We start from the raw sequence: 13,257 nt of genomic DNA on the forward strand, positions 1-13,257 counted from the left end.
CCTCATCAGTTTTTAGCTGAGTTCTTGCAAATCTGTGACACTGTCAAGACTAATGGGGTAGACCCTGAGGTCTATAGACTTATGCTGTTCCCTTTTGCTGTAAGAGACAGAGCTCGAATATGGTTGGACTCACAACCTAAAGATAGCCTGGACTCTTGGGAAAAGCTAGTCAATGCCTTCTTGGCAAAGTTCTTTCCACCTCAAAAATGGAGTAAGCTTAGAGTAGAAGTCCAAACCTTCAGACAGAAGGATGGAGAATCCCTCTATGAAGCTTGGGAAAGATACAAACAATTAATCAGAAAATGTCCCTCAGACATGCTTTCTGAATGGAGCATCATAGGTATTTTCTATGATGGTCTCTCTGAACTATCCAAGATGTCTTTGGATAGCTCTGCTGGAGGATCTCTTCATCTGAAGAAGACGCCTACAGAAGCTCAAGAGCTCATTGAAATGGTTGCAAATAACCAATTCATGTACACTTCTGAAAGGAATCCTGTGAACAATGGGACTAGTCAGAAGAAAGGAGTTCTTGAGATTGATGCTCTGAATGCCATTCTGGCTCAGAATAAGATATTGACTCAACAAGTCAATTTGATTTCTCAAAGTCTGTCTGGAATGCAAAATGCACCAAGCAGTACTAAGGATGCTTCATCTGAAGAAGAAGCCTATGATCCTGAGAACCCTTCAATGGAAGAGATGAATTACCTAGGAGAACCCTATGGAAACACCTATAATTCTTCATGGAGAAATCACCCAAATTTCTCATGGAAGAATCAAGAAAGACCTCAACAAGGTTTCAATAACAATAATGGTGGAAGAAACAGGTTTAGCAATGGCAAGCCTTTTCCATCATCTTCTCAGCAACAGACAGAGAATTCTAAGCAGAACCCCTCTGACTTAGCAACCATGGTCTCTGATCTAATCAAAACCACTCAAGGTTTCATGACTGAAACAAGGTCCTCCATTAGGAATTTAGAGGCACAAGTGGGACAGCTGAGCAAGAAAGTTACTGAACTCCCTCCTAGTACTCTCCCAAGTAATACAGAAGAAAATCCAAAAGGAGAGTGCAAAGCCATAACCATGGCCGAATATGGAGAGGAAAGAGAGGAAGTGGACGCCACTGAGGAAGACCTCAATGGGCGTACACCAACCTCCTCTGAGTTCCCCAATGAGGAACCATGGGAATCTGAGGCTCAAAATGAGACCATAGAGATTCCATTGGACTTACTTCTGCCTTTCATGAGCTCTGATGAGTATTCTTCCTCTGAAGAGGATGAGTATGTCACTGAAGAGCAAGTTGCTAAATACCTTGGAGCAATTATGAAGCTAAATGACAAGTTATTTGGAAATGAGACTTGGGAAGATGAACCTCCTTTGCTCACCAAAGAACTGGATGACTTGTCTAGGCAGAAATTACCTCAAAAGAGACAAGATCCTGGGAAGTTTTCCATACCTTGTACCATAGGCACCATGACCTTCAAGAAGGCCCTGTGTGACTTAGGGTCAAGTGTGAACCTCATGCCTCTCTCTGTAATGGAGAAGCTAGGGATCTTTAAGGTACAAGCTGCAAGAATCTCATTAGAGATGGCAGACAACTCAAGAAAACAAGCTCATGGACTTGTAGAGGATGTTTTGGTGAAAATTGAAAACCATTACATCCCTGCTGATTTCATAGTCCTAGAGACTGGGAAGTGCATGGATGAATCCATCATCCTTGGCAGACCCTTCCTAGCCACAGCAAAGGCTGTGATTGATGTTGATAAAGGTGAACTGATCATTCAAGTGAATGAGAAATCCTTGGTGTTTAAGGCTCAAGGATATCCCTCTGTCACCATGGAGAAGAAGCATGAAGAGCTTCTCTCAAATCAGAGACAAACAGAGCCCCCACAGTCAAACTCTAAGTTTGGTGTTGGGAGGCCACAACCAAACTCTAAGTTTGGTGTTGAACCCCCACATTCAAGCTCTAAGTTTGGTGTTGGGAGGTTCCAACATGGCTCTGAGTATCTGTGAGGCTCCATGAGAGTCCTCTGTCAAGCTAATGACATTAAAGAAGCGCTTGTTGGGAGGCAACCCAATGCTTTATAATTAACTATTTTCTTTTGATATTTTATTTTTTTTTGTAGGTTGATGATCATAAGAAGTCACAAAATCCATTGAAAAAGCAAAAACAAAATGAAAAACAGGAAGAAAAATAGCACACCCTGGAGGAAGAACCCACTGGCGTTTAAACGCCAGTGAGGCTAGCAGTTGGGCGTTTAACGCCCAGTCTGGCACCATTCTGGGCGTTTAACGCCAGAAAGGGGCACCAGACTGGCGTTAAACGCCAGAAAAGGGCAAGAACCTAGCGTTAAACGCCAGGAATGGGCACCAGCCCGGCGTTTAACGCCAGAAATGACTCAAAACGTGATTTTGAGCAACATTTGGTGCAGGGATGACTTTTTCTTGACACCACAGGATCTGTGGACCCCACAGGACCCCATCCAACCCCACCACCACCCTCTCTCTTCTTCCCCCATTCACCAATCACCTCAATACCTCTTCCCCAAAAACCCCTTCACCTATCAAATCCCATCTTTCTCTTCACCACTCACATCCATCCTTCATAAAACCTCACCTACCTCACCCTTCAAATTCAAACCACTTTCCCTCCCAAACCCACCCATAATGGCCGAACTCCTACTCCCCTCTCTCCTATAAATACCCTTCTTCACTCCTTCATTTTCACACAACCTAAACACCACTTCTCCCCTTCTTTGGCCGAATACAAAGCCATTCCCTTCTCCCTCATTTCTTCTTCTTCTACTCTCTTCTTTCTTCTTTTGCTCGAGGACGAGCAAACCTTTTAAGTTTGGTGTGGTAAAAGCGTTACTTTTTTGTTTTTCCATAACCATTTATGGCATCCAAGGCCGGAGAAACCTCTAGAAAGAGGAAAGGGAAGGCAAGAGCTTCCACCTCCGAGTCATGGGAGATGGAGAGATTCATCTCAAGGGTGCATCAAGACCACTTCTATGAAGTTGTGGCCTTGAAGAAGGTGATCCCCGAGGTCCCCTTTTCACTCAAAAAGGGTGAATATCCGGAGATCCGCCATGAGATCCGAAGAAGAGGTTGGGAAGTGCTTACCAACCCCATTCAACAAGTCGGAATCTTGATGGTTCAAGAGTTCTATGCCAATGCATGGATCACCAAGAACCATGATCAAAGTGTTAACCCGAATCCAAAGAATTATCTTACTATGGTTCGGGGGAATTACTTGGATTTTAGTCCGGAAAGTGTAAGGTTGGCATTCAATTTGCCCATGATGCAAGGAGATGAACATCCTTACACTAGAAGGGTCAACTTTGATCAAAGGTTGGACCAAGTCCTCACAGGCATATGTGAAGAGGGCGCACAATGGAAGAGAGATTCAAGAGGCAAGCCGGTTCAATTGAGAAGGCATGACCTCAAACCCGTGGCTAGAGGATGGTTGGAGTTCATTCAACGCTCAATCATTCCCACTAGCAACCGGTCCGAAGTTACTCTAGACCGGGCCATCATGATTTATAGCATCATGATTGGAGAAGAAGTGGAAGTTCATGAGGTTATAGCCCAAGAACTCTATAAAGTGGCGGACAAGTCTTCCACCTTGGCAAGGCTAGCCTTTCCTCATCTCATTTGTCACCTCTGTTATTCAGTTGGAGTTGACATAGAAGGAGATACCCCCATTGATGAGGACAAGCCCATCACTAAGAAAAGGATGGAACACACAAGAGACCCCTCTCATCATGAGATCCCTGAGATGCCTCAAGGGATGCACTTTCCTCCACAAAACTATTGGGAGCAACTAAACACCTCCCTAGGAGAATTGAGCTCCAACATGGGACAACTAAGGGTGGAGCATCAAGAACACTCCATCATCCTCCATGAAATTAGAGAAGATCAAAGAATCATGAGGGAGGAGCAACAAAGGCAAGGAAGAGATATTGAGGAGCTCAAGCACTCCATAGGATCTTCAAGAGAAAGAAAGAGCCGCCATCACTAAGGTGGACCCGTTCTTTAATCTCCTTGTTCTTTACTCTTCTGTTTTTCGAATTTTATGCTTATGTTTATCCATGTTTGTGTCTTGTGATCATTAGTGTCTTAGTGTCTATGCCTTAAAGTTATGAATGTCCTATGAATCCATCACCTTTCTTAAATAAAGAGTGCTTAATTGAAAAGAAAGAATTGCATGAATTTTGAATTTTATAGCAGTTTAATTATTTTGATGTGGTGGCATTATTTTTGTCTTCTGAATGTATGCTTGAACAGTGCATATGTCTTTTGAATTTGTGGTTCATGAATGTTGGCTCTTGAAAGAATGATGAAAAAAGAGACATGTTACTGAGGATCTGAAAAATCATAAAAATGATTCTTGAAGCAAGAAAAAGCAGTGAATACAAAGAAAAAAAGAGGCGAAAAAAAAAATCGAAAAAAAAAGAGAAAGAGAAAAAGAAAGAAAAAGAAAGAATAAAGTTGTGATCCAAGGCAATAAGAGTGTGCTTAAGAACCCTGGACACCTCCAATTGGGGACTCTAGCAAAGCTGAGTCACAATCTGAAAAGGTCAACCCAATTATGTGTCTGTGGCATGTATGTATCCAGTGGTAATACTGGAAGACAGAGTGCTTTGGGCCACGGCCAAGACTCATAAAGTAGCTGTGTTCAAGAATCATCATAATTAACTAGGAGAATCAATAACACTATCTGGATTCTGAGTTCCTAAAGAAGCCAATCATTCTGAGTTGCAAAGGATAGAGTGAGATGCCAAAACTGTTCAGAGGCAAAAAGCTAAAAGCCCCGCTCATCTAATTAATACTGATCTTCATAGATGTGTTTGGAATTCATTGCATATTCTCTTCTTTTTATCTTATTTGATTTTCAGTTGCTTGAGGACAAGCAACAATTTAAGTTTGGTGTTGTGATGAGCGGATAATTTATACACTTTTTGGCATTGTTTTTAGTATGTTTTTGGTATGATCTAGTTAGTTTTTAGTATATTTTTATTAGTTTTTAGTTAAAAATCACTTTTCTGGACTTTACTATGAGTTTGTGTGTTTTTCGGTGATTTCAGGTATTTTCTGGCTGAAATTGAGGGATCTGAGCAAAAATCTAATCCAGAGACTCAAAAGGACTGCAGATGCTGTTGGATTCTGACCTCCCTGCACTCGAAGTGGATTTTCTGGAGCTACAGAAGCCCAATTGGCGCGCTCTCAACGGCGTTGGAAAGTAGACATCCTGGGCTTTCCAGCAATATATGATAGTCCATACTTTGCCCAAGATTTGATGGCCCAAACCGGCGTTCAAAGTCACCTCAAGAAATTCCAGCGTTAAACGCCGGAACTGGCACTTAAATGGGAGTTAAACGCCCAAACTGGCATAAAAGCTGGCGTTTAACTCCAAGAAGGGTCTCTACACGAAATTGCTTCATTGCTCAGCCCAAGCACACACCAAGTGGGCCCGGAAGTGGATTTTTATGTCATTTACTCATCTCTGTACACCCTAGGCTACTAGTTCTCTATATATAGGACCTTTTATTATTGTATTAGGGAGCTTTGGATCATGTTTTATGATTAAACTCACTTTGGGAGGCTGGCCATTCGGCCATGCCTAGACCTTGTTCTTATGTATTTTCAACGGTGGAGTTTCTACACACCATAGATTAAGGTGTGGAGCTCTGCTGTACCTCGAGTATTAATGCAATTACTATTGTTCTTCTATTCAATTCCGCTTGTTCTTTGTCCAAGATATCACTTGTTCTTCAACTTGATGAATGTGATGATCCGTGACACTCATCATCATTCTCACTCATGAACAAGGTGACTGACAACCACTCTTGTTCTACAAGCAACCAAGGCTCTAGTGAATATCTCTTGGATTCCTGATAACACGATGCATGGTTGATCGCCGGACAACCGAGTGCTCGCCTGACAAACGAGCCAGCCATTCCGTGAGATCAGAGTCTTCGTGGTATAGGCGAGAACTGATGGCGGCATTCAAGAGAATCCGGAAGGTCTAACATTGTCTGTGGTATTCTGAGTTGGATTCAATGATTGAATGACTGTGACGTGCTTCAAACTCCTGAAGGCGGGGCGTTAGTGACAGACGCAAAAGAATCACTGGATTCTATTCCGGCCTGATTGAGAACCGACAGATGGATAGCCTTGCCGTGACAGGGTGCGTTGAACATTTCCAATGAGAGGATGGGAGGTAGCCACTGACAACGGTGAAACCCTTGCATAAGCTTGCCATGGAAAGGAGTAAGAAGGATTGGATGAAGACAGTAGGAAAGCAGAGAGACGGAAGGGAAGGCATCTTCATACGCTTATCTGAAGTTCCTACCAATGAATTACATAAGTATCTCTATCTTTATCTTTTATGTTATTTTCGTTCATCACCATTATACATTTGAGTCTGCCTGACTGAGATTTACAAGATGACCATAGCTTGCTTCATACCAACAATCTCCGTGGGATCGACCCTTACTCACGTAAGGTATTACTTGGACGACCCAGTGCACTTGCTGGTTAGTTGTGCGAAGTTGTGTAATGCCGTGGGATTGAGCTACCAAGTTTTTGGAGTTCATGACCGGGGATTATGAGAGTTGTGAAAAGTATTGTTCACAATTTCGCGCACCAACTTGCCTCTGCAAAGAGACCCACATCCTTACACTAGGAGAGTCAACTTTGATCAGAGACAGGATTAAGTGCTCTCAGACATCTGTGTGAAAGGAGCACACTGGAAAAGAGATTCCCAAGGCAAGCCCATTCAACTAAGAAGGCTTGACCTCAAGTCCAAAGCTAGAGGATGGTTGGAATTCATCCAACGTTCTATCATCCCCACTAGCAACTGGTCAAAAGTGACCATTGATAGAGCCATCATGATCCATTGCATCATGATTGGAAGTGAGGTGGAAGTACATGAGGTGATTCCTCAATAACTATACAAGATAGCTGAAAAGCCTTCCACCAATGCAAGGTTGGCATTCCCACACCTCATCTGTCATCTATACGATTCAGCTGGAATTGTCATAGAAGGAGATATCTCTATTGGGGAGGACAAGGCCATCACTAAGAAGAGGATGGAGCAAACTAGAGAGCATGCACAAGAGCCTGTGCAGCTGCCTCAGCATGATATCCTTGAGATACCTCAATGGATGTATTTTCTTTCTCAAAGCTATTTGGATCAATGGCACACTTCTCTTGGAAAACTAAGCACTAATATAGAGCAATTGAAGGTGGAGCATCAAGAGCATTTCACCATCCTCAATGAAATAAGAGAAGACCAAATATCCATTAGAGAAGATCAAAGTGCTATGAGGGAAGAACAACAAAGGCAAAGGAGTGACATTGAAGAGATCAAGCATCACATTAGATCCTCAAGAACGAGTACTATTCACCACCATTAAAGGTGGACTCGTTCTCTTTTATCTCCTTTTCTTTTGTTATTTTTCTGTTTTCTGTTATGTTGTATTGTCTATTCTCTTGTTTTTGTTGCATGATCATTCGCATTTATGAAGTTATAAAATAATCCATATATCTCTCACCTTGCTTAAAAGAAAATTTTATTGGAAAAGAATTGAGAGATACATGAATTTCAAGTTTATAATAAGAATAGTCAATTATTTTGATGTGGTGGAATTGTTTTTATTTTCTGAATGTATGAATAAACAGTGCATATTTGAAGTTGGAATTTTAGAATGTTGGCTCTTGAAAGAATGATGAAAAAGGAAAAGTATTATTGGTAATCTGAAAAATCTAAATAAATTGATTCTTGAATCAAGAAAAAGAAAAAGAATGTTGCAAAAGAAAATATATATATATATATATATATATATATATATATATGCATGCAAAAAAATAGAAATAAAAAGCAGAAAAAACCAATAGCTCTTTAAACCAAAAGGCAAGAGCAAAAAGCCAGTAACCCTTTAAACCAAAAGGTAAGGGCAAAAGGATCCAAGGCTTTGAGCATCAGTGGTTCGAAGGGCCTACAAGGAATAAAATTCTGGCCTAGGTGGCTCAACCAAGATGTCCCTAACCATGTGCTTGTGGCGTGAAGGTGTCAAGTGAAAAGCTTGAGACTAAGTGGTTAAAGTCGTGATCCAAATCAAAAAGAGTGTGCTTAAGAACTCTGGACACTTCTATCTGGGAATTCTAGCAAAGTTGAATCATAATCCGAAAGGGTTCACCCAGTTAAAGTGTATGTGGCATTTATGTATTCGGTGGTAATACTGAAAAACAAAGTGCTTAGGGTCATGACCAAGACTCTAAAATCTGTGTTCAAGAATAAAAAAGAACTGAACTAGGAGAGTCAATAATATTATCTGGATTTTAAGTTCATAAAGAGACCAACATCTCTAAGTTTCAATGGATAGTGAGATGCCAAAACTATTCAGAATAGGGTGCACTTTTCAAGTGATGTTGTCCAGGACCAAAGGCTATGCTTTTCAGCTTCCATTTTTCCAGAATAGACTATGCTTTTCAACGCTACTCCATCACTGTAAAGCGTAGCCACATTGTATACCATGGCTACTTTTTATAAGGGTAGCTTTAGGTCTCGTTTTTTTTTTTTTTGGGTATACTATAGATATTGTATATAAGTGTAGCCTTAGGTCTTTTTTTTTCTGTATATATATATATATATATATATATATATATATATATAATTATCTAATAATTATTAATACAGCATAATAGTTAATAATACCATTACATGTATAATAATTCTGCATTTTTATTTAAATAAGTTGAATATTATAAAATAAAAATAAATATATAATTATACTAAATACTTTTTTTAAATAATAAAAATTATCTCTAACCAAAATATATTTATAATAATGATTCAAAATACTAGAATGAAAAACAAATGCAAACAGACAATAAAATGAGGATGGGACATAATGGAAAAAGACGTTAATGATATTATCTACATCTATTACCTTAGATGAACGTACATATAGAATGGTTTTGTAAATGTTAGGGACCATATTGAAATATATCAGAAAGTAATTGTGATTTCTACTATTTTTTCCATTTTATTAATTATTGTGGATGGAAGAACATAAAATCATTTTGAAACATCATTTCCACTAATTTTAGGGAGAAACAAGTGCCAAAGTAACACCTCAATCCCTTCTCTTTCTTTCCTTTTTCGAGCAGCTTCTTCAATTACTTTTCATTCCATTTTGTTCACAAAAACCTGAGAAACTATCCATCCAAACAAGTTTTACAGAAAACTAAATTATACTAAACAGATGCTTCATAGTCGTAGGTCCTTATTGTTGCATCGACAAAGGACAATAATCCAAACTCAACTATTTGAGCACATAGTAGTAGTACAGTAAACTCTCATTTTAATTCTTGATGTTGTAATTTAGGAGATTTTAATTCTCTGTCTCTGTAATAGATTAAAGACCAATTCAAACCTAACAAATATAGTTTCAAGGATTAAGCTGTCTTAGAGTACAAAGCTAGAGAAACATATAAAGGACTTAAAAGTAACTCTTCTAAAGTCAAGAACTACTGTGACCTACGCAACCGATTTTAAGATTAAAGTAAAATTCACTTATTATCAAGTATAGTTTCGATTAAAATTGCAGAAGATTTTTCTCGCACAAAGGATTTCTTAGCAGGATTTTGATTATAAGCTATTTTAAAATTTAGAGCAAAAACTGATCTAATCCACACATGCAAACAAAATAAAAACCGAACTCCTAAAATAGAACAAGAGCATTTCCAGAACCATAACTCGATCGGCTGAAATTATAAACTGAATCGAAATCGAACTCTGTAAGTAACTTCAGTGTTCAGTGTTCAGATTTAGAGCGAGTGAGATTAACAAATTTTCAAATTGAATTAAGTTGAGATCATGAATCCTTCAAGATTTGGTTCTCTCACAAAAATTTCAGTCTTAAAAGAATTACATCCAAGAGTGCCTTAAGTTGTCGTATATCCAAGTAAGTTTCAAAGAAGTACATAAAGAGATTAAAATCCTATATGTTTCTGACATGTAATATTACCACAGTCATACACAGATTAAATTCATTTTTAGATGGGGCACAAGACAACTCAAAGTTTCTTTCCAGTTCATTTTAATTTCGTGCAATAGTAACTTGCAAAGTAGTACAACATGAAATGGAAAATCCGAACTGACAATGAGTCTACTCATTTATTGAACAAATTTTGGCATGAAATTGAGGCAGAAACCATAATACCTGACTTCAACTTCTCATCCACGGCACAGTCAAGGACTTTCTGAGCTGGTTTGGTCAATGGAGGATGCTCGGTGCTAAAGAAATATAGGTCAGATTTCCCAATTAGCTCTACTGTTTCTTTCGGTATTTTGAAAAGAGAAATTCAATTGGCTCTCAAGAATTTTGTAGCTTTACTTGTTCCTAAAAGAATACAAAAAAAATTATGTTAGTGCTTATGAGTAGAAAAAGGCACAGAGCTATAAATTTAGAAAATGGATTCATTTAACTTCATGAAATCAAGATGGAAGGACATTGCTTTCTGATCAGCGCTAAGACAGCACACACTTTAGGATTGCCCATCGATTGTATGTTAAATTAGTCCAAAACTCTGTTTCAATTCCATGCTAAAGTTTTGCAAAAAATATCCTAAAAAAGAACTAAAGTACTATCTCTAATTCTAGATAAAGTACTAGTAAGGAATGGAAGTATTAACCTCAACAAAACACATTAACTTTCTGGTTCAAATATACAACATATAATTTCAAGTATAACCACAACACTATCTCACATCTCCTACCCAAATTTTCAAGAAAACAAGACAAAACATGATGATTTCATTTGTTTTATGCCCAAAATTCAAAAACAAAATGCAAAATCAACAAACCCTAACAAAGCAAGATGCAAAATCATAAAGCAAAATGCAAAAGAAAAAAGAAAACTCTAACATAGTAAGAAGCAAAAATTACAGAAGATTGTAGAACTCCAAAAATTAGAACAATAAACCCTAAAAAAAACCGCAGAACCAGAAAATTCATACACACCATTGTCTCGGTTCATCGTACTACCATCTCAGTTCTCCATCGCGGTGAGTGGAGATGAATCAGTTACAAACGAAGAGTGGGGGAAGAGGCATACCAACAGTCTCGTCGCTGCTTGAAGTTTTGATTTGAGTTATCTCCTTGATGAGTCGAAATTGTCTATCGGTAAAGAATTTCAAAAATAAAAATCTCATTGCAAGTATAGTTCTAAACCAACAAACAATTTCTCAATCAAAAATTTGTTTGTTACAAGTACAAACCCCAATAAAAATAAACCAAAATATTAGAACCTCGGGTCGTCTCTCAAGGAATTGCAGGAAAGTGTTCATATTATTGGTTATGGATTGTATATTTTGGAGTTTTGAATAAGGGACAAGAAACGTAAATGACAAGAAAGTAAATGAAACTCAAATGATAAAATGGTCTTGGCAAGCGTTGATGGTTAAGGATCTCTATCCTTATTACTAACCATAATATGATCATTGCAAAGATCAATCCCATTAAGTCATCCTCCATCAAGTGAAGGAAAGTCAAATGAGCTTTATCAATCCTAGTCCATAAGTCCTAACCATTTCACTAATTGACTTCGTGAGAGCTAGTGTCAATGAACCCCAATTATCAATCACTTGGACATTAGTAACTCAAGGTTTCCTAAGTTATCATACAAAGCCAAGAACACAAAAATCTACTCTAACATCTTTCCAAGCATTTTGTCAAACACTTAGAAGGCATAAAGGGAAAGCATAATAAATGACAAGGAAAGATAAAATCTAACAACTATCCAAAGCAAGAAATTAACAATAACAAGGCAATTAAATAATAAGAAACATAAAACATAAATTGCATTAAAGGAAGTTGAAATTGACAAGAGTGTTCACAACATAAACATAACCACAATGAGAAATTAACAAGAGGAAAGAGAGAAATCAAGACAATAGAACAAGAAATTGTAAAGGAAAAGTAGATGAAAACATGAAGTTAAACCTAGATTTAAAAAAGATTAACCTAATCCTAACCTAATTCTAGAGAGAAGAGGGAGCTTCTCTCTCTTGAAAACTAACAAAAGGCTCATCATCACTACACTAAGTGCTCCCCCTTTGCCCAAGCTTGAATTCTGCATGAAATACTCTCAGAAACGAGTTGGGTTTGAGCCTGGGTAGCTCAGAAATCACCCCCAGCATTTTCACTTTAATGAGGTCACATGCGAGCAGCGACGCATACGCATGGATCATGCATACGCATCGCTTGGCATTTTGCTATCCACGCATACGCGTCTATCACACGTACGCGTCGCCATGCGACTTCATCTTCTACGTGTGCGGGTATGTCACGCGTGCGCGTCGATGAGTGCACCCCCAAACTCTTGTTTTCCCATGAGTTCTCTACTTTGCATGCTTTTCTGTTCACTTCTTTGATCCATTCCTAGCCCTTTCAACCGGAATTCACTAACAAACACATCAAGGCATCTAGTGGAATCAAAGGTGAACTAAAACTAGAAAATTAAAGACCTCAAAAACATGTTTTTACACTTAAGCACAATTAGGAGAAAATCCTGAAACCATGCCATTTCATTGAATAAATCTGAGAAAAGTTGATAAAATCCACTAAATTAAGCACAAGATAAATCCTAAAAATGGTGTTTATTAACCTCCCCACACTTAAACCAAGCATGTCCTCATGCTAGAATTAAGAAAAAAACAAAGGGTATCAACATTTATTTAATGCAAACTAATTAAATGCAACCTATCTACATGCAAATGATGAGCGGATAATTTATACGCTTTTTGGCATTGTTTTTAGTATATTTTTAGTATGTTTTAGTTAGTTTTTAGTATATTTTTATTAGTTTTTAGTTAAAATTCACTTTTCTGGACTTTACTATGAGTTTGTGTGTTTTTCTGTGATTTCAGGTATTTTCTGGCTAAAATTGAGGGACCTGAGCAAAAATCTGATTCAGAGACTAAAAAGGACTGTAGATGCTGTTGGATTCTGACCTCCCTGCACTCGAAGTAGATTTTCTGGAGCTACGGAAGCCCAATTGGCGCGCTCTCAATGGTTTTGGAAAGTAGACATCCTGGGCTTTCCAGCAATGTATAATAGTCCATACTTTGCCCGAGATTTGATGGCCCAAACCGGCGTTCCAAATCAGCTCAAAACTGCCCGGCGTTAAACTCCGGAACTGGCACAAGAATGGGAGTTAAACGCCCAAACTGGCATAAAAGCTGGCGTTT

At 38.5% G+C, this 13,257-nt stretch overlaps 1 non-coding gene across 1 annotated transcript; it reads right to left on the minus strand.

The window, feature by feature from the left end:
- Positions 1 to 213: 213 nt before the first annotated feature.
- On the minus strand, positions 214 to 321 carry LOC130947610 (small nucleolar RNA R71). The gene has a single exon (XR_009072727.1). It is a non-coding gene; the product is annotated as a small nucleolar RNA R71 (small nucleolar RNA).
- Positions 322 to 13,257: the final 12,936 nt, after the last annotated feature.

Source organism: Arachis stenosperma, chromosome 1, assembly GCF_014773155.1.
Source record: "Arachis stenosperma cultivar V10309 chromosome 1, arast.V10309.gnm1.PFL2, whole genome shotgun sequence".
In the NCBI taxonomy this organism is placed as follows: Eukaryota; Viridiplantae; Streptophyta; class Magnoliopsida; order Fabales; family Fabaceae; genus Arachis; species Arachis stenosperma.